The following is a 25,279-nucleotide window of genomic DNA, read 5'->3' as shown; positions in this document are numbered from 1 at the left end:
CCTCATACCAAAGAGAGACTTCCTACTTTTAACAGGCAGGCTCCATTGGTGAGAAGAACCAAAAGTATTTGAACAGCAGAGAAGTGCCCTTGGGCAAAGGAGAGCCTATGATGAAGTGTGTTATGATTAATTTCTCTGCATTACAGTTCATATAACCAAAAAAACCTTTTATTTTCTTGTCAGAAAACAAAAATTATTGCTGTTTGCATCATAAGGAAAAGGCTTTTTAAAATATTATTTCCTTCTGTTCCAGAAAGGCCAAATGGTCTGGAGTTAAAAACAAGACCCAAGCCTGCAAGCCCTACTACACATGTGTAAAACCTCACTGAAGTTGCTCGCTCTCTCTCTCTCTCTCTCTCTCCCCTTTTCACTCATTTACAGCTTATTTCACTTCATGAAAGTAGAAAGTTTGCTGTGACCTTCCTGGTAACATCAAGTGAAAAAGTCATGGGACTTCATCAGAAGTTCTTCAAATAGACAATATGCAGGATTTGGCCATTAACTCATCTTACTGTCCTCAGAAATTCCTGCATATTTCTTTAGCCTCATTTTAATCCATCTTCCAGTTTCAGGCAGCTGTTTCCTTCAGATTAAATCTCTGGAGTTTAGATCAAACTTCTTACATTATTAACAACAACAAAACAGCCAAGCCCAACCGGCTCCTGCTACAGTGAGCTGCTGAAGTGGTTTCTTCAGCTTTTGACAATACTTTACCTAACTAGTTTATTTAATTTAAATTGAAACATTGTTGCCAGACTAAGTTCAAGACCTCTGGCTCTTTCTCCTACTCTTTCACCTGATATACCCATAAGGCCAGTAATCGAGATGAGTCAAAGCATTGTTATAATGCTTTGACTCAATGCAATGTTGTAATGCAAATGTAATGTCTTTCAACTTGACTGAATGTGTCCTTGTTCTTGTATCATATTAAAAAGGACAGCAAATCTAGCAGAACTATAGAGCAAACCTTTTTATTTTTCCCTTTGCAGGTGCTGTCCCACAGCTATGGCCCAATATAATACATTTGTATTGCAGTACACAAACCTTTGAATACATATTGTTTAAACACACATATTACCTAACTGATTGCTTCCTGGTAGCAACTTACCAGGTATGATTTGCAGAGAAATAGGCACTAAGTAAGGACATTCCTTACTATATAGGACAGATGGTCACCCTAGGAGACAGTAATCCAGAGACTGCACAGAGAACTACTCACATGAGTAAGGTGAACAGGATTTGATCCACATTCCTTAGTTCCCTTTAGCAAATTCCTCAGAAAATGGAATTTGGAACAATAAATTCAGGATTACATTTTGAGAGGGCTTCAGAAATCAAGAACCGATATCTCATAAGGGTCACACTGGAATTGTTGGTAGTGTTTATATGTCAAATAGAAGAATTAATTATAGCTGCACAAGACTTGATATATTCCATGGTAAAATATGATGAACTGGAATTCTGCCTAAATGAATATTTTGTGCCCAATACCTGGCAAATGTGCATTGGAATTCCCTCATTTTTATCTATTTGATTATTTGATTTTCAAGTCTTCCTTAATTCTTAAAGTACAAATTGAAAGTGCAGCATTCTGTGTTGATAGCTCCTTTTATTAACCAGGAGAAAATGTGTAGTATGATAAAACCCTAAACCTATGACAAATTAATGTTAGCAGTTACAACGATATCAAATCTGTATTATCTGTAAATTGTGAGCAAAGTTAAAAGAAATCTTCATGATACGATATGGATTTTCAAAATAAGGAAAGGTTTATGAACCGGATGACTTCTGCCAAGCTGGAGTTCTAAACTGCAGAGGAACCAGGCATTATTTTAGCTACAGGACACATCTGACATTCATTATTTTTGGCATACCTCTCAGTTCCCTTCCTTTTCAAAGAACTAAGAAGAACTTGTATTCATAATGATAGGCTGAATGACCCTACATGTGAAAAGAAGACGAAACAAAGCAACTATCATGCTTTCTGTGCACGAGACTTCTGCACTACAAGAAGAAAAAAGTCTTAAATGTCTATAGGATGCAAAAAAAAACGTTTCTGTGAAAAGGTGGGTCAAAGAAAAAGCTATGCACATTTTTGGATGTAGCCATTCAGAAGTATTTGGTAGATTGCTTTGCTTTAATCTATTTTTAAGTTAATTTCAGTGACATATAGCTCTGCATCCTTACTACAATTCTTTTTCACTGTCCTTATTTAAGAGGGACAGACTGTTTTTTAGCACTATAGTTCACATTTTACAATTCTGTCTCCAAAAAGCTCTCCTAACTGCAGTGTATTTCTCCACAGTTAAAAGGTTGGTCCTTGATTTGTCTCTCAAAATGTCCCAGTTTAAAAATTTCCAGTATTAACAGGTATACGAGATTCTCACCAATTATTGTAAAGCTCAGTTTGGAGAACATGGGAAATGACTAACTTTACTCAGGCATGTAATCTCATAGGGCCTGATCCTGCATTCAAATGAAAGGAAGTTTTGTCACTGACTTCAATGGTAGCAAGATAACCCCCCCCCCCAGATAAAAATGAGTTGAGACTACTTGCATGCATAAAGTTATGCTCATGTTGAAGTATCTGCAGGACTGAGAATCTTATCTGCTCCCTTTTATATTGGTAGAGGTATGTTATATCCCTTTCTAGCTCTTTAGGGTAGGGATTGTCTGCTACTCTATGTTTATATAGTAGCTAACACAATGAGTCCCCCAATCTTTGTGATCCCTAGGTATCCCATAATAACTGTGTCCACTGAAGGTAGGACAAGAAGTAATGGGCTTAAAATCTGCATCAAGGGAAATTTAAATTAGATATTAGGAAAAATCTTTCTAACTATAAGGGTAGTTAAGCTCTGGATTAGGTTTCCAGATGTTGTGGAAGGGATGTTCTAGGTCAGCATTACCTTGGCTCTGAGTGACAATCTCTATTTGGTAATTCCATGTTAGTGATTTTTCTGGCAGTGAGATAGGGACAAAGGGCATGTGAAATTAACTGGTACTGTAAATTTTATTTAAAAAAAAATCCCTTCACAATTAACTGGCACTGTAAATGTATCTGGTGCTTTAAAACAGCATGTAGCCAGAGCTTATGAGCTGCTGAGTATCAGTTGCAATGACTTAGTTGCAAGGGTTCTCAGCACCTAACAGGATATGCCACAGTGTGTGATACCTGCCTGGCCCTTAAGAGCAGGAGCTTGATCTCATAAAGTTTTGTGCGTTCACATTTTCCACTGTAGTCAATGAGAGTTGAGGGCATTCAGCGCTTCTCAAGAGATACAAATGGAATTCACAGCCAATACAGACTAACGTGTCTGACCACTGCAGATGATGAAGTAGCAATGAAAATGTGGAATGAACAACAAATGTGTCAAAATTGTTTAAATTAATCTTTGTTTAAAACTCAACATTCTTTCAACCCTGCAAAATGAACTACTTTTGGGCATGATACAAATCCCAATGGAAAGATTTCCATTAACTTCAACAGGTTTTAAATCAGACCTTTAGTCAATATAGAGTCTTAATCTGGACCTGAGAGAAACACATAGTGCATGTGCCCTTAGAAACTTTTAAACTTTTAGAACAAGAAATGCAAAGAAGCAATAGGATTATAAAAACAATCTTTTTCTCTGTATGACTATTTGGTTCCAGATTCCTACTGATCCTTGCAGTTGATATGGATACAGTAAATTTTCTACCAATTCTAATCCTTACTTACTTAGAAAGACACAGATTCCTGGGGCTTTGGACTGATGCATACAAGTCAAACTTACTGGAAAGATGACCTGAGGATTATATTCAATGTGAAGGTCGGTGGTCTTTTTTTATTATTAATCAGCAGCAGCCAAATGTGATCTGGAGAATTGAATAAAGCCTTTAACACAATACTCTTTCTATGATTTATGCCTCTAGTTGTATTTTAACACTTACACTGAAAAGTAGGTTAAAATCTTAGGGGGAAGGGAAGGTTAGACTAAAGTATCTAAACAAAATTACCATTGACTATAAAAAAATTCAGTCATTTTTATTCTAGGAACCCTTTTTAAGATTACCTCTGACTCTTTGCAACAGAACTTTGAAACATAACTTCATTTGTATTATAGACAGGCCAACATTTTAAAACTTGGGTGTATAGATGTATGTATACACACTTAGGTACCTAAAATGGCCTGATTTTTAGAGGCACCTTCAAATTTTGGCCTTAATTCTTAAATTTGAAGAATTTATAGATATAAACTATCACCATTATTGTATTCTAAAAATGTTAGCACCTTACTTTTGTAAGTGCATCTTCCTGTTAATGTTACAGATCCTCTGGAGACCTCCAACACTTTGCAGTCAGGCAGACTCGATAACGCAGTTATCATAGCATTTAGACTGTAAATCACCATAGTATTACAGTTACAAGTAAATGAAAATGGACTAGGTCAAACTAAAACAAAACCTAATAATCCCTAGGGATCCACGGGAGTCCAGGGCCACCCACAACAAAGCTTCACATTTCTGCTGCAGCTCTGTGCCACTGGTATGTTCTATCTATGCTCCCTGAAAGCACAACTCCACTGGATTCCCTGTGGCCTCAGGGATCTCCCTTAAACGTGAAGGGTGCTACAGGGGAGATAGCAGTCCCAGGCTATATTACCATTTCTGGATAATTTCTGCACAGCAAGAGAAGAAAGTGACGTAAAACCCCTCCCATCCTTAGCCCATCAACACTTTCCCCACTCCCTGCCCCCTTCATCTGGATCACCACACCAACAGAAAGGCCTCTTTAGTGGGGCAGTTACCCCACTCCTAGAGAAAAAAGCTAGGCTGAATGGGGAAGCAGCCACAGCTGGCCCTATAAAAGGGCTGTGAGCCAGGCGCTGGGTCAGTCTCTCTCTAGTGATGGAGAGAGAAGGACCTAGCTGCCTGTGAGCAGGGTACCAGAGGTAGAGTAGTGCTGGGGAAAGGCAAGAGGAGCTGGGGAGCTCCAGCCTGGCAACTCCCCAGGCTGTAAGCCTTGTGCAAGGCCTAAAGAGAGGTACTGGGCTGCAGGGAAAGGCAGCAGGTCCAAACCCTCCTTGCCACTGATGAGTGGTTTACAGACTGCAGTCTGCCCCAGTGAGCAGGGGCTAGATGATGACTGGCAGTAGCCATTGAAGCAAGGTGGGGACGGAGGGTTGGGGGTTCCCCTGGGAGGGGAGACCCAGATTGTGGGTTACTGCTGGGGGCAGAACCCCGAGGTAAAGGGGCATCGAGGTCCGGGAGGGACACGGGGCCAGCGACAGGTGAGACTCCAGCCCACAGGAGGTGCTCTGTACTCTGGAGATGCTAATTCCTAAGATGACCAGCAGGAGGCGCCGCACCAGTGATTCATTGCTGCGTTACAGCCTTCATGGGTACTAGTGGTATCAAGAGTGGTACCAAGGAGACAGCTCAGTTCCAATTCTGCACAGGATAGGGAGCTATTGCAAAGGGTCCCCTCTCTATACAGATTTTGGGGCATGATCCTCCATTATGTTTTGATGCTTCCTGAAGTTTTTCTGATGCTTTCCGGTGTTGGTCAATTTTGTGGAAATTTTGTTGATGAGTATTTCTTACCTATTCTTCCAATGTATAGATGTTCTATTGATTTCTGACAGAATGCATCTTGCTCAGAGTGCTTTGAAGGTTCACTGATCACCATTATCACTGCATCTCCACTAACTACACTGAGCCACATTCTCTGCCCCAATTCAGATTCTGCGTGGTTCAAGATTCTCAATGTGAATCTAGTGGTGGGTGTCTGTGTGACATTCCCCTGGTGTTATCTGGACTGGTGATTTGCTAGGTCACTCCAATCCTCAACTCTGGGAGCCAGCAGTACCCTGCTCTGCTGTGAGAACCCCCGCTCCCGGGCTGTTCACGCACAGCCTCTAGCACGCAAGCTACTCCCAGCTACGTGAGCGAGCACTTTTAGCCAGCCACTGCTTGGATTGTGCAATGACACTAACCAATATCTCTGGTCCCAGACACAACCCTAGTGACCTCCGTCTTGCAGTGTCCAGATATGCCCACTGGACGCTGCAAGCTTATATGAGTTCATCAATTTAACAAAGAAATTGATATGTACCAGGATTGTTATCCCCAGGGGTATCTCTGAAGTGCTTCAAACCAAATGTACTGCTTCAGGTAGAACAAACAAATCTATTAACTACAAAAGATAGATTTTAAATGATTATAAGTCAAAGCACAACAAGTCAGATTTGTTCAAATGAAATAAAAGCAAAATGCATTCTAAGCTGATCTTAACACTTTCAGTGCCCTTACAAACTTAGATGCTTCTCACCACAGTCTGGCTGGTTGCCCTTCAGCCAGGCTCTCCCCTTTGATCAGCGCTTCAATTGCTTGGTGTGGTGTCTGTAGATGGAGGTGGAAAAGAGAGAGCATGGCAAACATCTCTTCCTTTTATCATGTTCTTTCTTCCCCCTTGGCTTTGGCCCCTCACCCCACCCCACCCCCACCTTTCAGAGTCAGGTGAGAATTACCTCATCGTAGTCCCAAACTGACCAAGGGAAGGGGGGTGACTCACTCGAGAGTCCAACAGATCCTTTGTTGCTGCCTAGGCCAGTGTTCTTTGTTCCTGTGAGGCTGGGCTGGGTTTGTCCCATACATGCCCTGGTGAGGTGTGAACTGCCCCTCTGCTCCTCGAGAGTTTTGCCGGGGCTTGTTTTAAGCCATGAGGACACATTTTTAGCCTCATAACTATATACAAGAAATTACAACCTACAATATGACTATAACAACAATGCTCAGTGTATCATGAGCCCTCCAAAGACACCCAACATGACAAACTTTGCATTGGATACCATACAATCATATTATAAGGATGAACTTGGGGGTGCAGGGTGTTCCCCTGGAGGTACAGAGTGTCACAGTCTGTAAAATAATAATCCTGCCTCACCAGAGATCTGATCTATTCTGTTTTCACAGATTGTGCCTTCCTTTCATTTTCAAGATAGCAAGATCTGATTGACAGAGGCAAGAGAAGCAGCACTATGTTTATTATTGTTGTTTTAGAGAAACAGCAGCCTTTCCATAGCGAAAATTGCAAACAGCCTCTGTTATAAAGTCCTAGTTTTACTTCTTTATAACTTTTTGGAAAAATGGTTTGTCCTAAAAATTGCCAGATTCGCTCTGAACGCAAAGGCGAACATTTACACAAAATCTGGAGGAAATTTCTCAGATGGTTTTCGAGTTACAGATTATGACACAGTTACACTAAACTGAAATTTTGACTTTGGTAAAATTTTTTTACCTATTTCTTGTACAAAAACTGTCAGTTACTAACCTTTTAAATATTTCATATTGTTACATGCATTTCTAAGGAGATTTAAAAAACACATTTTTGAAGGGACTAGCTTGCCATTAAGCAATGGTATTAATGATTTGTGTGCGTGTGTGGATAGCTTGGCCACAGTCCTGCTCTCATTGTCATTGGTTGATTTATTTATTTCAGTGAAAGCACAAATATGATCAGGCACTCTGTGCACAGAGGGAACATTATCCTCTATCAGTTGGCTGCAGCTTATAAAGAGGATATTAGCAAATGTTCTTATAAAAAGAAACTGGTTCTGAGGTGCATGGACATGACCCAGTGCTCTATTTCAAGGCTCTGGTTGACTGGTCAAGTCAGATGACCAAGGGTCATGTAACAGCTTAGAGGCAGCACTTCATATAAAAAGGAACTTGCTCAGTCAGAGAGGAAGCTGTTAAGTCAGGAGTAGGACCTGGGCAGGTTTTTGTACCAGGTGGGTGGAAGTCTAGTAGATAGACGTGCAGGGAGCAGTGGTAGAAGGCTTAATGGAGTGAGGCTTTAAAAAGGCCAGATAACAGTTCCCAGACTTCAAGAAGGAATCAAGGAGGCTATAAAATATTTGTTTTGAGTTAATGTTGAGCTCTCTTGTTAAAGAAAGAAAAACCTAAAGAACGGTAATAAAATTCTGTCACTGTTGGGAACTTTATTCCATGTATTGTCCTGTGAGTTGGCTATTCAGCAGCTAACTGAGGCCTCATTTTAGATCAAGAGGTAGAGGCCTGTGTTTCTGGAGTTGTAAGAACACAGTTCTAGTCCCATCCTCTTATGGGTATGTATGTGTGTGCCTCAAAATATACACACAACACAGCACCCTTCTGAAAAAGTAATTTGAAAATTATGGAAAAGCTCATTCAGAATACAGACAATGGACTTCAAAAAAGCAGACTTTAATAACATCAGAGAACTGGTAGATAAAGACCCATGGGAAGAAAATTTAAGAGATAAAGTAGTACAAGAAAGCTGGCAGTTTCTCAAGGAGACAATATTAGAGGTACAACTGAAAAACTATCTCAGTGTGAAAGAAAGGTAAAAAGAATAATAAGAGGCCAATATGGCTCCATGAGGAGCTCTTTCACAACCTGAAAATAAAAAAGGAATCCTACAAACATTGGACAAGCAAAGGACATAAAAGCGCATATGAAGAGGTTGTTTAAATACATTAGAATCATAGAATCATAGAATATCAGGGTTGGAAGGGACTCCTGAAGGTCATCTAGTCCAACCCCCTGCTCAAAGCAGGACCAATTCCCAGTTAAATCATCCCAGCCAGGGCTTTGTCAAGCCTGACCTTAAAAACCTCCAAGGAAGGAGATTCTACCACCTCCCTAGGTAACGCATTCCAGTGTTTCACCACCCTCTTAGTGAAAAAGTTTTTCCTAATATCCAATCTAAACCTCCCCCACTGCAACTTGAGACCATTACTCCTCGTTCTGTCATCTGCTACCATTGAGAACAGTCTAGAGCCATCCTCTTTGGAACCCCCTTTCAGGTAGTTGAAAGCAGCTATCAAATCCCCCCTCATTCTTCTCTTCTGCAGGCTAAACAATCCCAGCTCCCTCAGCCTCTCCTCATAAGTCATGTGTTCTAGACCCCTAATCATTTTTGTTGCCCTTCGCTGGACTCTCTCCAATTTATCCACATCCTTCTTGTAGTGTGGGGCCCAAAACTGGACACAGTACTCCAGATGAGGCCTCACCAATGTCGAATAGAGGGGAACGATCACGTCCCTCGATCTGCTTGCTATGCCCCTACTTATACATCCCAAAATGCCATTGGCCTTCTTGGCAACAAGGGCACACTGCTGACTCATATCCATCTTCTCGTCCACTGTCACCCCTAGGTCCTTTTCCGCAGAACTGCTGCCTAGCCATTCGGTCCCTAGTCTGTAGCGGTGCATTGGATTCTTCCGTCCTAAGTGCAGGACCCTGCACTTATCCTTATTGAACCTCATCAGATTTCTTTTGGCCCAATCCTCCAATTTGTCTAGGTCCTTCTGTATCCTATCCCTCCCCTCCAGCGTATCTACCACTCCTCCCAGTTTAGTATCATCCGCAAATTTGCTGAGAGTGCAATCCACACCATCCTCCAGATCATTTATGAAGATATTGAACAAAACCGGCCCCAGGACCGACCCTTGGGGCACTCCACTTGATACCGGCTGCCAACTAGACATGGAGTATTACATGTTACATTAGCAGTAACAGAGACAAAATAAAGTGTTGGTTCTCTAGTTAGCAGGGAAGGAGAGCTAATAACCGATTAAATCAAGGCGGCTGAGGTGTTTGACATTTATTTTGCTTCAGTCTTCACTCTGAAAGGTTAATGATGACCAAATACACTACACAATATTACCAACAAGAAGGAAGGACTGCAAGGCAAAATAGAGAAAGAACAGATTAAAGAATATTTATATAAGTTAGATGTATTCAAGTCAGCAGAGCTTGATGAAATTCATCTTAGGGTACTCAAGGAACTAGCTGAAGAAATCATGGAACAGTTAATTATGTACGAGAACTCATGGAGGTTGGGTGAGGTCCCAGAGGATTTGAGAAAGGCAAACATAGTCCCTATTTTTAAAAAGGCGAACAAAGGACCTATGATATTATAAACCAGTCAGCCTAATTTCAATACCTGACATATTCTGGAACAAATTATTAAACAATCAATTTGTAAGCATCTAGAGCAGTATTTCTCAGTGACTGATCTGGTCCCTGAGATTTCCCTGGCACAGTTCAGCAAGCCAATCCCTGGTATCAAAAAGATTGAAAAACACTGACCTAGGGGACAATGGTTATAAGTAATAGTCAGGATGGATTTGTCAAGAACAAATCATGCCAGACCAAATTAATTTCCTTCTTTGACAGGGTTACTGGCCTAGTGGATGGGCAGAAAGCAGTAGACATGATATATCTTGATTTTAGTAAGGCTTCTGACAGTCCCACATCACATTCTCATAAGTAAACTAGGCAAATATGGTTTAGATGAAATTATTCTAAGGTGGATTCAGTAGGCTTCCAAGGGAGATTGTGGAATCCCTGTCACTGGATGGGTTTTAAGAAAGGTTGGATGAACACCTCTCAGGAATGGTCTAGGCTTACTTGGTCCTGCCTCAGCACACAGGACTGGACTTGATGACCTCTTGAGGTTCCTTCAAGTCCTGCATTCCTATGATTCTATGCTTTTAGCGTGCAACCCATTGTAAGGGGGATTGCATAGGTTTGCATCACCCCAAGGGGGACACCAAAAGGAATTTTGCCTGAGAGATTCACAATGCCTTCAGCACACCCTAGCTGTAGCTCATGGAGAGGGATACACCCATTCAAATGGTGAGCATTACTCCTCCTTGTGAGAACACAGCCGGCTCCATTGATCAGCACGTGATGGGTGTATGCAGGAGATATGGAGACATGGCTCTTCCTACTCTCCCTCCACTTATTTTCAGTCTTTGGAAGCATTTGGGGTGCATTCCTCATGCTCTCCTGAGTGCAAGGTCTACAATTCTGTTCTGCCTTTCACAGTACACTGCTTATTTTCTCTGATACCTCTGCACAGCCAAAGGAGGATAGGGCATAGTATAGTTCAATCGTGCTCTCTCTCTCACACACACACACACACACACACATATGTAAAGCCATGTGTTAATCATCCTCAAATACACATCCAAACAGAGAATTTTTCCATAGATCAACAATTAAATTACATATAAAACATCTTTCTCAATAGCATCCCCTCTGGGCAGTTAAGGAATGCTGTCCAATGCCAACAAACAAAAAGCCAGAGTCTGTTTCAGCCAAGTATGACACTATTTGAATCATCATCATTTAGAAATTCAAACTGGAAAAACAGGGATGGATTTTTTTTTCTACAGAAACATTTCTAAAAGTGTTATTGGGTATGTCTCTAAGTGGTCTGGGACCCACCCATCAAAGACACTGTCTCCCGTCTGACATACCACCACAGTTGTGATCAGCAAAGTTGTCCGAGCTGAAGAGAAGCAGGGTGATTGGCAGGGCATTCTCCATTAAGACCCCAGAATTGTGGAATGTACTTCCTACCACCTCCCATCCCTACTTCCTTGGATCATAATAGCCTACGTTGGTTAGCGTTTAGGGCACAATGCATGACCCACTGTTTCTTCCTGGCTTGTGAGGAAATGGGTGTTCATTAGAGCTGAGTGTGGAACACTAGGGGATCATGTGGGAGGTGAGTTAACTCAGTCATTTACATAGGCACAGTCTTTATGAGTTGCCTAGGGGGGCAGAGCAGACCTTGAGCACCAAGACCCACCCCCACTATACCCCTTCCCCCAAGTCCCCACCCCACCTCTTCCCACTCCCTCCCCGAGCACACCCTGCCCTCACTCCTCTCCCCCACCTCTGCACCTCCTGCATGCCACTGCACACCTGATCCACAGCAGGTGGGAGGCACTGGAAAGTGGGGTGGGAGAGGAGGTGATTGGCAGGGCTGCTTGTGGGCTGGAGGTGCTGGACAGTGTGGGAAGAGGTAATCGGGAGGGCTGCTGGTGGGTACTGAGCACCCTTTTCTTCCCCCTATGGGTGCTTCAGCCCCAGAATACCCATGGAGTTGGCACCTATGGGCATTTATGTTTTCACTGTTCATTTGAATTGATCTGGGACAATTTTATTTTAGTGTTTTTAAAGAAATTATCAAGGGTGCCCAGTACCCTGGATGAGCATTGTTTTATTACAATCTGTATCATCTAAATAAATAAAATAATAGCAATAAGACACTTGGTGAGTCATTATTGCTTAAGGCTTAAATCCTGCAAAGCGAACTGTCCAAGTGGAAATTCCATTAACTACTGTTGACTTCACTGTGGCTCTGTATGGCCCACCCATGTTGTTCTCTGTGAAGGCTCAGGGCCTACGTAAGCAAGTTGGCTAGTCAGGATATAGTTGTCTAATGTACATATTGCTTTGTGTAGGAAAAGAACAAAACCAACAGGGTCTGATACCAAATAATGCTAAAGCAAATAAGAAATCAGCAAGTCTTGAGCACTAATTTTCCTTTACAAAGTTTCCAGTTCACACCTGTAATGTCCACTCATTCTTTTTTAAGAAAACCAAATGTGACAGGTATGTCAGGACTGAAAAACCTAGGGGGCAATTAGTTTCAAGGCTTTGACATTTAAGTGGGTAAACATTATAACTGTACCTGCCACCAGATTTTTCATTCATATTTTAATTTCATGAAATATGAATGGTGAGTTTTGGCTTTGAGTCAATTATTCTCATTGCTGAAGGAAGTCTTATGTTTTGTAAATTTAAATCCCTGATTCTTGAAGGTCTCTGGCTAAAGTGTTCATGAAAACCTCCATTTGCCATCATGTAATTTAACAGTCGTGACATTTCAAAAAAGCATCCCTGAACTTTACAATGCATAAAGCAAACATACAAGTTAATTTGTAAGGTTACAATAAAAAATGAATATTTCCTGCAAAAACTGGATTGCTTCATATTAAGCATTTTCATTTACTGTAATATTGAAGTAGCGAAAAGAACAAAATCCCATGTCTTCAAGTCAAAAAATGTAAAAATTGTTGTTTTAAATGAATGCTGGAGGTTTTTACAAGTCAGACTAGGTCAGTCTGGAACCTTTATGAGAGCACATTCTACCAAAAACAAATAAACTGCAAGAGATATGTCTCAAAGAAGACAGAGCCCACTAGGTTCACTCTAACAAAATAAAAAACAAAAATGGCATGTTTTTGACTTCATGTCAAGTGTATTTTGATTTGTGTGTGTGTGTGTGTTTCTCTCTGTTCTTGGACTGGCACTCCAGCATTTACAGAGCTCAGCAAAAAGATGAAAGCTATTATCCAAAAAAGAAGAAAGTCAGACAGACTTCTTAGGACAACTGAATAAAGCAAATATTTTTACAGTCTGAGCTTGCTTACTTTAGCAGAAAAAGCATGATAGAAGCTCAGATGGGAGCAATACAAGAATAAACAAAAACATTTTTTTCAGCAGATATCGTGCATTTTTACACATCCTTTGGGTTATACCAAAATAGAATATTATATATGATAAACTTTTCCATTATTTATAAGGACTTATAACACTTGCACCAAAATATTCCAGTTATTTGCTTCCTGAAAAGGTACAGATATAGTAATTAGGAAATCTATACCCTTGCTTAATGTTGTAGTTATGTTCCTGAAAAATGCTACTTTAAGTGAAATGATGTTAAGTGAATCCAATTTCCCCATAAAAGTTAATGTAAATGGGGGGATTAGGTTCCAGGGACTTTTTTACTTACACACACACACACAAGTAAGTTTTAAACTAACAATTTAATACTGTGCACAGCAATGATGATCGTGAAGCTTGGTTGAGGTGGTGCAGTCAGAGGGTGGGATATTTCCCAGGGAGTGCCTTACTGCTAAATGATGAGCTAGCACTTGGCTGAGCCCTCAAGGGTTAATACATTAACAACAATGTAGCCTCTCACACTCTACAAGGCAGCACGAATGGAGGGAGGGGAGACAGCATGGCAGAGAGAGACAGACACACAGTGTGTGTGTGTGTGTGCGCGTGTGCACGAGAGAGAGAGATGCGCATTGCCCCTTTAAATATGCTGACCCCACTCTAAGTACACTTCCTTTTTAAGTAAATGAGCAAGTTGAGACAGCAGCTGCTGGCAGCACAATGCCTCCATCCTGAGCCCTGTCCTGTTGCCCCCCTGCTCTGTGGAGATTAGGTACAGGTGCAGGGGGACAGGGACACCCTGACATTAGCACCCCTCTTCCCCCTGCCCCCAGAAGAACCAGAAAAAAAGCCACACAACCCAGACAGACAGACAGAATCATATCAAACTTTTATCAGAATACCGTATCTATGACAAAGATAATCCTTCTTGAGAAAGGCCAATATTAATTTACTAAAATTAATGTATAATATTTAAAAAATTGTTGGTGGTACTGCAGATAGTTAAAAATATCCTTGGGTAGCCCTTATAGAGGACTCAACATAAAGTCTCACTCTAACCCTTTATTATTTGACCATTATTGTGGTTTGAATTTTTAAAAGTCCATGGGCAGAAGTTGTGTGCATAATTTGAGAAGGCAGAGCACATCATGTGCATAATTTGTGAATACAGAACATAGAAGTCAGGATTGCACATATGCACAGTTTGGTCTTGTATGTTTTGGGGGCTGCAGTTTTGGATTTCACTGTTGGTTGGGTCTTGAACATACATAGCGAACAGAAATGTTCTAACATCCTGGAAACACCTTATTCAAACCAGTGTTTTGAAACAGAGGGAGAATTCCTGAATAGTTATCAGGTCTTAAACTGACCTGGTACATGCTGCAGGATATCCTGAAAGATTTTAGTTCATGTAAATCAGATCGTTAATAATGCTGGATATTACACCGAGAGTGAAAAAGTTTCATCCATTTTAAAAGCATGCCAATTTAAGAAACATTCCCTGTAATACAAATGTGGAATGCCATCAATCTCTCTCAAAACAGAAATACCATTTTGTTTGACCAATGTATTTCCAATAAATCCCGCTAATATTCTGTTTTACTACTGAGAATAGTTCAATGAAAGGACTCTAGCAATCTGAGACATGGTGTCCCCTTTTTGGCCACCTTGAGCCCAAGATGCCTCCTGCTAGTTGTCTGGGAATTAGCTCTTTTCCAGCCTCGGAGCGCCCTCTGCTGGCTGGCCTACCTCAGGCCCCTGATCCCTCCGGAACCCGGGTGCCCCTTTACCATAGGAGTTCTGCCCCACAGCAGTCCCTATGCTCTAGGTCTCCCCTCCCCCAGGAACCCCCAACCCTCTAAGCCCACCTTGCTTCAGTGGCTACTGCCAGTCATCATCTAGCCCCCTTTCACCGGGCTGCCATGGCCGCTCATCATTGGCAAGGGAGTTGAACCAGCTGCCTCTGCCTAACCCTGGGCTACACCTCTTTAGCCCCAGTACCTGTCTTGGGTCTTTAACAAGGCCTGCAGCCTGGGGAGTTGCCAGGCTAGAGCTCCCCAGCTCCTCTTGCCTTTCCCCAGCCCTGCTCTGCTTCAGGTACTCCTTTTCTTCCAGACAGCTAGGTCCTTCTTCCTCCCAAGGCTGGAGAGAGACTGACTTAGCTCCTGGCTCACAGCCCTTTTATAGGGCCAGCTATGGCCTGATTGGGCATGGCCCCAGCTGTGGCTGCTTCCCCAAACAGCCTAGCTTTTTCCACTGGAGCAGGGTAACTGCCACGCTACAAGCCCAAACCCAGAAACCATTATTCATCCAAGTAATCCTTACACATACACGAGTTCAGAATTTGCACAACTGAGCCCTTAGCTTGGCTGCCAGTGGTTACATGTAGTGGTTTGTAAGACTCTCCTAATACTTAGTCAATAGGCAGAGGATGATAAAAAGTCATCTTTTGAGTTTGTGACATGCTGGCTGCAAGCCAGGAGGTAGGGTAGTTAAGTCTTTGAATTATTAGTAAAAGATTATGCTTCTGGATTTAGCCTCTCCTTATAGTTTTTAATGTTTATCTCAGTTGGATAAAGTTAGACCCAGTTAGATAACGTTAGGTTAGCATAATCCACTTTGTATAGACCTAGTTGTGCATGTGTCTACACTTACATTTGTCACCCACCAATATAAGCGCCTTGCTACAGCAACACGGTAACTCCACATCCCTAAGCAACACTGAACCATGGTCAACGTGCTGAAGTTGATGCATCATAAGTGTATACGCTGCATTATCTATGTCAACCCTAACAGTCCTCCAGCAGCTGTCCCACAATGCCTAACGCTGACTGCTCTAGCCACAGTTGCAAACTCCACTGCCTAGGGGTCATGGAGAATGGAAGACCCACCACTATGCTCCCCTTTAAAGTCCCCCAAATTTTTGAAATGCCCTTTCCAGACTGTCCAGCTTGGCGAGCACACCTAGCAGCTCTTCATTATTGTGTGCAACTGCCCAGCTGACCATGCCGAGTGGGAGTAATCAGCAGATATTGGACCTTCTGTGACTGTGGAGAGAAAAGGCTGTGCAGGCACAGCTATAGATCAGCCATAGAAATGTGCACATCAATGAAAAGATTGCATGGGGGATGCAGGAAAAAAAGGGTATGACAGAGATCAGAAGCAGTGCCCAGTGAAAGTGAAAGAACTATGCAGGCATATCAGAAGGCCAGGGAGGACAACAGTCAACGCTGTGCTAAGCTGCACACCTGCCTCTTTTACAAAAAACTGCATGGCATACTTGGTGGAGACTGGCCACCCCTAGAAGACCACCATGGATACCTCTGAGAAGCCCACGTCGTAGGCCCCTGGCATGAACAGCAAGGAACATGAAGAGATGGAGGAGGAAGAGGGACATGTGACCAGGGAATCCAGCTGCAAGGCAAGTCCTGTTTGAGACTCCATTGCAGTTCTGTCAGTCTTGGTAGTTGAACACAGGTAAGTCCGATGAAGGGGAAGTAATCTCAGATAAGCGTGTAAACATATTTCCCACTACAATGACATATGGATGATAACTGTCCTGTTAAACTGGGGGTATCAACTTTTCATTAAATTTACAGGTATTAGAAGTGGTAGCTTTTTATTTCCCTCTACCGTTAGGTAGGGGTGACCATGCAGAGTAGTTTGTTTATATACACAGCAATGTCCCTTGAAATCCTCCTGAGAGGTACCTTCACGGAGGTACCCTGCAGTCCTCTACCAAAGTTTTCTAGGGACGGCAGCCTTATTTCTTCCTCCACGATAGGACACTTTCCCACACTAGTCAGTGATAATTTTGGCAGGCACCATTGCAATGAACAGGCTAGCAGCATATAGGCCTCGGTGGCTTCTCTGTGCCTTTCTTATCCACAGGAGTGAGATATCAGCAAAAATCACCCCCTGTGGACAATGGTTCCAGAATTCAGTGTCGTCACCCTACACTCATAGTTTCATGCAACTGAGCTATTCCCTCACCTCTGGAAGTCCATACTCACGCTGGCTGGTGCTGTGAGTGGTGCCGTGCACAAGCACACCCCAGCAGAACGGTCAGGAAATATGTTTTGTTTAAAACTTTAGGGGAATAAGGGAAGGGATTTCTGAATCTTAACTTTTGCTTTCTGTTGTGACAATGGTACCTCTGTTTTATTTGTAGCTGATGCCACTGTGGCCTTGCGGGGCTCCCCCTCCACACTGGAGGAATGCTTGAGTCAGATAAGGAGGAGACCGAAGAGAACTTCGGATGACATGTTCAGGGAGATCTTGCGAGCCAGTGCTGCATCAGACCATAAGCAAAGGGCCTGGATGGCGAATACTGCAGGCAGTAGACAGAAGAAAGGCCCAGAAGTCCCAGCAGGAAAAGGAGAGGGAGATGCACCAGGACATAATGGGGCTACTCCATCAGCAAACATAGACGCTGCAGACTCACATGGACCTACAGGTTCAATAATCATGGGCTCACCTCCCTTTGCAGTCCCTGGAGAACTCCATTGTAGCACCTCCCTGCACCCCCAACCCCAAACATTCCACATGGCTTCAGGGGCCGCATCCCTATCCTTACTACTCCTCACCGGGGGACAGTGGGTACATCTACACGGGGATGAAAGACCCGCAGCCTGGCCATAAGTGGCCCAGGTCAGGCTTGTGGGGCGGCTCAGGCTGCAGGGCTAACACTCACTGTGTAGACATTTTGGCTAAGGGTGGAGCCTGAGCTTTGGGTCCCAGAGCTCAGGCTCAAGCCCAAGTGTCTACACAGTGATTTTTCAACCCTAGAGCCTGAGCCCCATGACCTTAAGTCAGCTGACCTGGGCCAGCTGTAGATTTTTTTATCCCTGTGTAGATGAGAGCACAGTCGTCTGTTCTGGATAGCATGCAGAGGATCATCTGGCCCGCTGACTATTACCCCCTGCTTCTCATCATGTGGGGACTAATGATACTGCAAGGCGTGACCCTGAGAAGATCAGAAGTGACTAAGGGCTCTGGGAGTGAGAGTTAAGGAGTTGGGGGCCCAGGTGTGTTCTCATTGATCATGCCAATCAAGGGCAGGGGTCCAGGTTGAGACAGACACAGCATGGAGGTGCATTCATGGCTGTGTAGGATGGTGTCACCAGGAAGGCTTTAGCTTCCTTGACCATGGGATGCTGTTCTGGGAAAAAGGACTGCTGAGCAGAGATGGGGGCCCATCTATCAAGGAAGGGGAAGCGTATTTTCAGATAGACTGGCCAACCTAGTGAGGCAGGCTTTAAACTAGGTTGAACAGGGGAAGGAGACAAAAGGCCACAGGTAAACCTGAACCGTGGAGAACTGGGTAAAGGGCTGGAATCCGGGGGTGGGGGTCGGGGGGAAGAACATTGGCAATTGCATCAGGGACAAAGGAGAGACAAGAGGGACTATAGAGGGAACCACTGCTTCACATACAGTAACCATGGCTTTCACAGAGCAGAGTAGGGGTAGCTAAAATGGACATGAATGTTAATAAATTATTGAAACAGCACTTAAGTTTTTAATGTATTTGCTTTTAAATTACACATATTTTTCCTTAAGTAACTGGTTTAATTTGGAAATTAATTCATCTTTATTAGTTCACAAAATATCCTGAAGAGTGCCTAGAGGTACTGAAAACACTCACTTGTTACTGTACAGTGTGACAACTCATAGGAGCAGTGACAAACAGAAATAATCAAAAGTATAGCAAGCTCCACAAAATTCCTGAAAACCAAGGCCAGGGAGAGAACAGTACACCACAATGCATCTCTGTGGCTCACTGTTAAAGTGTTCTTTCAAAGCTCCCCTGAGCTGTATAGCTCTGTGTTGGGCTCTACTCACCTTTGTGTCTGGCTGCTGAAACTCCACAGACAGCTACTCTACCTTTCCCCTCCACGCTGCAGCAACTTTCCCCCTTTGCTTCACAGATGTTTTGAAGGACACAACAGGCAGCTATAACCATTTGGATTTTTTTCCCCCCACAGAGGTCCAATTTTGTGAGTAAAACTATGACAGCATCCCTTCAATCTACCAAAAGCACATTCAACTGTCATTCTGCATTTATTGAGCCAGTAGTTGAATCTTTCTTTGGTGCTGTAGGGGTGACTAGTGTATGGGCTAGGGAGCAAAGTGCAGGCTGGGTCCTCCAGGATCACTACTTGCATTTCAACATTGCCAATGGTAATTCGCTGGTCAGGAAAGAAAGTCCTTGCTTGTACCTTTCTGAACAGTCCTGTGTTCTTGAAGATGCAAGTGTTTTGCACCTTCCCTGACCAGCCAACATGGATGTTGGTGAAGCATCCCCAGTGATCTACCAGTGCTTGCATAACCACAGAAGAATAGCCCTTTCTATTGATGTACTCAGTGGCAAACTGGGCTAGTGCCAAATGGGGATATCCGTGCCTTCTATCCCTCTATCACAGTTTGGGAACTCCATCCACAATGTCCTGCACATTGCCAAGTCTCACAGTCCTGTGTAACAGGAGATGCTTGCATGACAAGGGCCCCCACTAGTGGCTTTTCCAACTCCAAAATGATTCCCCACTGACCAATAGCACTGCAGCATGGCAAGTTTCCACAGTGTGGTCACCACTCCCTCTCCACTGTCAGTACAGCTCTCATTCTGGTTTCCCTGCACTGGAGGGCTGACATGAGTTCAGCCCATTGATCCAGGAATGAGGTCTTGCACATCCAAGTGGTCTCAGCCACTGCTAGTCATCCCAAGTCTGCATAATGATGCAATCCCACCAATCAGTGCTCATTTCTCAGGCCCAGAAGCAGCACTCCACCATTTGCTGCTGCTCCATGACCACCACCATGAGATACATGAGGATCATTGCTTCAATGCTGGTGACATTGGCTTCAGACTCTTGAGGTGCTGTTGATAGGTCAGCCAGGTTTCACATCCATAGAGGAGTGTAGACCTGGATCTTGGTGCCCTGCTATAGATCATGGTCCATGAAAATGAATCAGCAATTTCTCAAAGGAAGCACTTGCACACTGGATCCTGCGCTGGATCTCACTGTTGATTTTTGTGTTTTGAGAAAGTTGGCTACCGAGGTAGCAAAAGTGCTCGACTGTCTCCAAAGTCTGACCCTCGATGGTGATTTGTGGTGAGTCACATGTAAGGCCTGAAGCAGGGTGATAAGAGTACTTTAGTTTTCTCAATATTGAGTGAGAGTCCTAGACTTCAGTCCATACAGGATTTTCTTGTACAAGCTTACCGAAGGTCATTCTCAGTGTGCACGAGGATGACACAGTCAACAGATTACTGAAGATCAATAATGGACTCCCTGAAGACTTTAGACTTTGAGTGGAGACGTTGAAGATTAAAGAGCCACCCATCCATTCTGTACTGTACTGTATGTCAACTCCGCTGAGGAGGTGATCTTTAACGACAACCAAAATGACTGCTAAATAGATGGAGAACAGGCTTGGGGCAATAACTCATCCTTGCTTAACCTCAGTTTTGATGACAAAAGGTTCCATCTCAAGGGCATTACAGAGAACCGTGGCAGTCATCTGATCATGGAGAAGATTTAGGACCTTAATACATTTTGGAGGGCAGGCAAATCTGGACAGCACCTTCCACAGGGCTTTGCGATTGACAGAGTCAAAGGCCTTTGTCAAATCGATGAAGGCTATGTACAGGTCCTGATTTTGCTCCCAAGACTTTTCCTTGATTTGGCGAGCAATGAAGATCATGTTGGTTGTCCCACGAGATGGACTAAAACATGGCTATCCTGAATAGTTCCATGCACAAATCTTATTTCAGAGTAACAGCCGTGTTAGTCTGTATTCGCAAAAAGAAAAGGAGTACTTGTGGCACCTTAGAGACTAACCAATTTATTTGAGCATGAGCTTTCGTGAGCATGAGCTTTGAGCTGTAGCTCACGAAAGCTCATGCTCAAATAAATTGGTTAGTCTCTAAGGTGCCACAAGTACTCCTTTTCTTTTTGCGAAATCTTATTTCCTCACCCAGATAAATTTTAGGGTACACTTACTCTATAGGCTAACATTCTTATATATTAATAACATATCCATAAATATTAATGCTGATTATCTCATTCTCAAAACTGTTACCTTTGGCCTGAACCATTCCTTCCACATTCTTGCTGTGTACCTTGTGGTTTATTGGTACATCCCAGAGTTTTGGTAAACACATTCAGTTTCCCAAAGTCAAAAAGGGTAACCCGTAGGCCTTTTATCTATGCCAAAGGTCACAAAACACTTATGCTAATTTGCTCTACCTAATCATACAGGATACAGGCCTGTAGGTTCCTTGAATTACAGCCAAATACAATAAAACAACATCTACTGAAATTATTCAATACAAAAATATAAACAAAAAATATAATCAAACCAATAGAGAAAAACAGATTATGTAATCTAGCAAGCTAGCTCCATGGACTACAGGGAGGAAGAGGGGTATGGTGGGAAGCGGAAGTGGCAGAATTCAGCTACACCAAATCTCCACTGGTTTAGGGTCAGACCCTAAATCATTGGCATAAATTAGCCCCTGGCAGCAGTTCTAAATGGCATCAAGGCCAGGGCTGGCTCTCAGAATCCCTCCTTTTCCTGCACAGAGCAGAGCTCTGCTATGTGCCAGCTTCTGCCTATCTTTCTTACATACAGGTAATACCTTGTCTTGAATAATATAATTGTTTTCAACGGGATTATTCATGGAAATCAGCACTACACAATATAAGGATGGCAGATTCTAGCCTTCAGAAATTTAAAAACGCCTCTACAAGAATAACAGTGCCTTTTGAAATGAAGCATTTCATTAATTGTAATACAGAGAATGTAGTTTATCAATATCTCTGCGTGCCTTATGTTGTGCTGGTCAAACTGAAAATGATCCGGAAGAAAAATATGCAATTTGTAATGGACACAATGCTTACCTTATGGACAAACATTTCGAACTATGTCCTCATTATAGCAGAAGTAGCTTGAGGAATATGGGTATAGAAAATGTTATACTGGACTGAGAGGAAACAACATACCATACCATACAGGGTGCTTAACTATACAAGACGGGACTGATGGAAAAACAGAACTGTTGTTCTCCTTTGCAGCTGCAGCACTTTCCTCCCTTGTGCTCAGTGGATATGAGTAGAGCTGAGAATCTTAAGCCAATATATTTAGAAGAGTCTGTCGATTTCCTTCAGTTCCTTAGTAATGCTCTGTTTTATTATTTTTTTCTTTAGCCGTGACAGTTCAGCACTTGTACGCTACATTTCAGTGGGTTTGCTACGCTGTCAATTTTATATGTAGGTTTGTTTAGGGCAGAAGATCCTGACAATAGATTGCCAGCTAACACACACGCTGGCTAAGATCTAATGGCACCTTGTAGCCCAGGATGCATTTTATGATGTAATATGAAAAATGCAGATTAAATATGCTTCATAGTGTGAGCTAACAGTAGTGGGTGCCATCTGGTTGCCTTATCTGTTTCATCTCATATTTCTCCCCAGGATTGCTAATTACTTTAGAATATTCACATATCAATCAATTCAAATGGAATGTGTGTTACACTGGGTAATATTGTCTTACACTTGAAGCCTAGGAGAACAGTACTGTGTTTTTGTTTCCAAACAGAAGTGCTTTTGCTTGATGTAGAAGGCAAGGCTTAACATGGCAGGCTTTAGTTTGCTGGCTTTATTGTCTGAAAACTGTGTAAAATGATAACTGATTTACAGCACTTTACTTGACACAGCAGCTACTGTATGCCAACAGACTTCAGGCTGTCTAAGATAAAGTATGTGGAGGAAGCTTGTTTAAAAAAAAAATAAATAAATAAAGTTTGCCTCAAGCTTGCTTAAGGAATTCCTCAGCAGCTTTAAAAAGAACAAAATGAAATGCTATATTTATTTTCAAAGCATTTTAGAGATTTAAGGAATTTAGGGCAAGAATTTGATCTCACACTGGTGTAAACTTGGAGTAAGTCCACTGAAGTGAATGGAGTTACACCAGGTAAAACTTGAGAGAGGTGAATCAGGCCATTCAACTTGTACCAAAAAAAAAAAAACCACTTTAATTTCCTCAAAGGAATATAAGGGAACATTTTTAATATACCCTCACAGCATAGGGCATGGGCCAAAAGCAGAAGCTTCTGAAGCCTCAAGGGATTTAAACTGTTAAGAAAAGATGCAGTTTAGAAATGTAGGTACACAGGATGTTATTTCTTGTTTGATGTTATATGGTGAACAATACTATGCAAAACAGTCAATTTCGCCTCCCTTCATTTGATTAAGGAATAAAATTGGCTCTCAAGTTACACAGGAGTAGAAAGGATGGTTGAGGGGCTGGGGCACTAGACAGCCCTCAGGAGACCTGGTTCAGTATTTGGTTTGGCCACAGGCTTAATACGTGCCAAATCACTTAGCCTCTCTGTGCTTCAGTTCCCTGTTTGCAAAATGGGGATACAGAATTTCTCTGTTGCTGATGGTTATGTTAAAATCCATTAACAACTGTGGTATGTCAGATACTACAGTGGTGAAGGCTATACAAGTACCTAAATAGAAGTGCTTTGCTAGGTCAATGCCCAAATGAGAAGCATATGGTAGCTTGGCAGCAGGGAGGATGTTACATACCTAAGGGGAAGCATAAAAAAGGTGCAGAGATAGGGGTGAATTCTGACTTGTCTGTTGTAAAACTCCTTAAAGAATTGAGTGTTACTGGCAACATATTGTGACCTATCATGCAAGACACTAGGACTTCCTAAGAGGCATGGAGTGAATACCCTTAATTCCCATGGGAGCCAATAGAAGTTAATGTTCAGTCCCTTACAAGACACAGGGCTCCAAGAACTTGTTCAATGATATTACCAGTCAGTGTCAGTGCTCAGGGTCCCATTTATCACAGCAGCATCCAGTCCTATTTGTAAAAATATGTGGTTATAGAATTCCCCACTGGAAGAACTTTAGTGTTGTCTCTTTTCCTCTATGGCTGTTCCCCCAAAACATCTTTTAAATGAAAGCTGGATAAAATGATGCTCATATTAGCCCTTGTGTGCTACTTAAGCACAGAAAAAAAAACCTCGATATAAAAAGGTATATATTTCAGTACAGAAAAACTACAAAATTCAAACCCTCTAACATCTTCTTCCTTCCTAACCCAAACACATTTTCAGTTTTTCTTGGCATCCGGTTTCTTATCTACACCTCCCAGTATCAAGAGATTGAAAGTGAAATCCTGACCCTACTGAAATCAACAGCAAAACTCCCATTTACTTCAGTGGGGCAGGTTTTACACCCATTTATTTTAAAGACTGAAACAAGTCCTTTAACATCCAGTGCTTTCTTCTCAACTCCTAAGATGACACTCTGCTTCCTGTATGGTCAAGATTCATGTTTCATTTGTTTCTATTTAAGACTGCGGATCAGTCATGACTTCCCTCCTCCCCCATTTTAGTCCCTAATTGTATACACGTTGTTTTAGACTGTGGCTAGCCCCTAACAGAAATGCAGGTGTGGGCATAAAGAGCTTTCTATATTATGTGTCACATATTACGGACAGGAACAACTGTAATTAAACTCACGGAGCAGGGAAGAGATAGGCTCTGCCCCCCTACCTGAGAAAGTAAACTACAACCCACAAGGCACATAGCAGTGTGTGTGTGCACTGTTTATACATGTGCAGAAACTCCTGGAAACATTCAGCTTCCTTGAAACCAAATGCCTTCTGGTTTTTAAGCTGTAAATCTCCACACTCCTACCCCCTTGCTCCACTTCCCAAGACAGGTCTGTGTCTTGCTGCACAAAAGATTCAGTTATGTATTTTAAATGAAGTCTTATCTAATCTGTCTAATGTGATTAGATGAGCAGCTGGAGAAGATATTCTTCCCACCTCTAATATATTGTTGTGAAGCAGTGTTGGCACAAAAAGGCTGCTCCAGAGGTGGCTGCATTTCAGTGGTGAGTGACCCACTCCCTTCTGTGCAGCATTAAATGTAATTACCACAGCAGTAAAAGCAACTTTGTTTTGT

The sequence above is a fragment of the Eretmochelys imbricata genome, chromosome 4 (assembly GCF_965152235.1).
Source record: "Eretmochelys imbricata isolate rEreImb1 chromosome 4, rEreImb1.hap1, whole genome shotgun sequence".
NCBI lineage: Eukaryota > Metazoa > Chordata > Testudines > Cheloniidae > Eretmochelys > Eretmochelys imbricata.
This window is presented reverse-complemented; position numbering follows the sequence as displayed.